A 2,910-nucleotide genomic window follows, 5' to 3' on the forward strand; every position below is an offset into this window, starting at 1 on the left:
ATTTGACTTCATCCATCAATATTTGAGAACATATTTGTGTGATGTGAAAGTTTTATATTAGTGCAAGTTACTGTATTTTGTATACGTTTTATTAATTCATAACGTTAGTAAGAAAACACTTTTCAACTGTAAGTTTTAAAAAATTTCTTTTTTCTTTCTTTTTCTACCTTTCCTGTAATTTTCTTCTCATTATAATGTTTGTTTTTGTTTTTTTCATTTTTCTATCAAAATTTGCGATGTTACAAAAAAAATATAAGCAAAGCTTTTTAGAAACTTGGCTTTATGATAATTGATATAAATATTGGATACGAAAAGTACCATCAAATGATAGTCTTTTTCATTGTATTATATGTAATAAAGATTTTTTTTGTAACACACGCATTTCAAGACATGCGGATTCTGCGTGTCATAAAAATAATAATAAAGAAAACTCATGTGCTGTTTTAAATAAAAATGATAAGAATGTAAACCCAAATGCTAATACACATACATTTAAAAAACAGTGGTTGGAAATGAAGCAGTTTCAATCATGGTTATGCAAAGTTCCACATAACAAGTTATTTTTTTGTTCATTTTGTGAAAAATATATGTCAGCTACATTGTCGCATATTCTTGATCACGCAAAATCTGTAGCACACATAACAATAAGTAAACAAAAGAATATTGACTGTGAGAAACTTGAGAAAAATAATATGACAGACGAAGTTTTATCATTTGATAAACAAAAGAAGGCAGCAGAAATTCGATTTGCTGCATTCATCGCTGAAAAAAATATTTCACTTAATACTGCATCGGAAATTCTTTCCTTGTTTAAAGAAACAGGGCAAGATTCTAATGTATTACAAAGTATGAGAATGAGTCGGACTAAATGTCAAAAAATTATTTCAAACATTATGTCCGGTTGAAACAGATCGTGTAGTGAATATCACTCGCAATACAAAATTTTTTATTTACATTGATGAAACATCAGACATTTCTAATCAGAAATAGATGACGTTTCTTGTGCGGTATGTTCATCCTGAAACATTAGACATTTGCTCACAATTAGTCAAATTAATTGATATTGATGCAAAAGATTGCAGTGCGGACAAAATATTTAATGCTTTTAAACGTGAAATGCAGAAACTCGAAATTCCATTTGTGAATATTGTTGCTTTGTTGTGCGACAATGCGTTTGTCATGACAGGAAAAAAGTCATCATTTAGAAAAAAGCTTAGGAAACTATGTACAAACTTATTAACATTTCCTTGTCCATGCCATGCCGCTGCGTTAGTTGCACATGCTGCATGTAGTAAACTTCCAGACTATTGTGAGAAATTTGTAAAAAAAATAGCAAGTTATATTAACAGTAGTCCTAAGCGATCTGCTATATTTAAGGAATTTTGTGAATGTTTTCAGGAAACAAACTGCAAAATTCTAAAATTGGCCGACACACGTTGGCTTTCCCGACATTTATGTATAGACAGAGTTTTACAATTTTGGGATACCAATAATGTTTTTAACCGAAAATGTAATAAGTGACAATACAAAATCTGGAGATTATTTATTATCTATTATGAAAAAACTTGATGTAAAAGCATATTTATTATTTTTAAAACATTTTATATTTTTTTAATTGTTTTAATGCATATTTTCAAGCTCTGGAAACAAAAATACAATCACAACCAAAATCATTTTAGTTCCTAAGCAATATTTGTGAACATTTTGTAAATCCAGAGCTTTTACAAAATGTAAATAACAATTTTGACTTCTCTAATAAAAAAAATCAAAAATCGTCCCAAGAAATAAATTTAGGAACTGATTGTGAACAATATCTTACAAAAGTGATTGCAAAAGGGCATGCAGACGTAGTAGTTAATATTCGAGAAAACTGTTTGCAATTTTACATTACTGCTGCCCAAGAAATTTCTACGAGATTACCAGTGTACGACACATTTTTATCAAAATTGAAAATTTTTGAATCAGACATAGCTTTATATGATGGCAATAGAGATACTTCATTTCATGATGTTTCTTTTGTTGCTCAAACTATTAGCGGGTTTGACGACAATGGTTTAAGAAACAAATGGTTTGCTTTACATCAAGATTTAACAGAAACAGAAAAAGAAAATCTCTCAAAATTAACATTTGATCAAATGTAGAAACAAATTTTTTAACGTCATGAGTATCCCAATTTGAAATCTCTTTTGAATGCAATTAGATCGTTGACAAATTCAAATGCCGATGCAGAAAGAATTTTTTTCATCTTGCCAGATCTTATAATAAAAAAACGAAATAAACTTTTGTCTGTTGTTGTTAATTCTACTTGTGTGCTTAAATCCGCATTAAAAGCGAGAAGGGAAACAGCTAGCAATCTAGAAATTAATAAAAAACATTTGATTCTAATGTCACCAGACAAACTGTATTCATCACGTCTAAAGAAACAAAAAAGTCAGGTAGTATTATATGCTGCAGATGACAATGTAATCGCTGGTCCCTCCTCTCTCGTTTAATAATACATAATGTTTAAAAAACGACCGATCACAATTATTTTGTTGGACATATGTTAGACATCATATCTATAAATAATGATGTATAACAAGCTTGATTTGTTGGACATTTCATATGTTAGACATCACATCTAAAAATAATAGATGTATAACAAGCTTGATTTGTTGGACATTATATATGTTAGACATCATATTTATAAATAATAGATAAATAATATATAAAATGTGGTAGAATAGAGCTACAGGCGAAGGTCCACACTAAAAAAACCTAACGCGCTGTCAGTGGCACCTCATATGTGGCGTGGAAAACCACTTAGTAGTACTTTTAATTATATAATTAATATATTATAATAGATCAATATAATACTTTACACATTATAGTGATTATTACTACTTATACTACTATTTTAGAAAAAACTAT

Source organism: Pseudomyrmex gracilis, unplaced genomic scaffold (assembly GCF_002006095.1).
Source record: "Pseudomyrmex gracilis isolate BER0280 unplaced genomic scaffold, ASM200609v1 scaffold_1329, whole genome shotgun sequence".
In the NCBI taxonomy this organism is placed as follows: Eukaryota; Metazoa; Arthropoda; class Insecta; order Hymenoptera; family Formicidae; genus Pseudomyrmex; species Pseudomyrmex gracilis.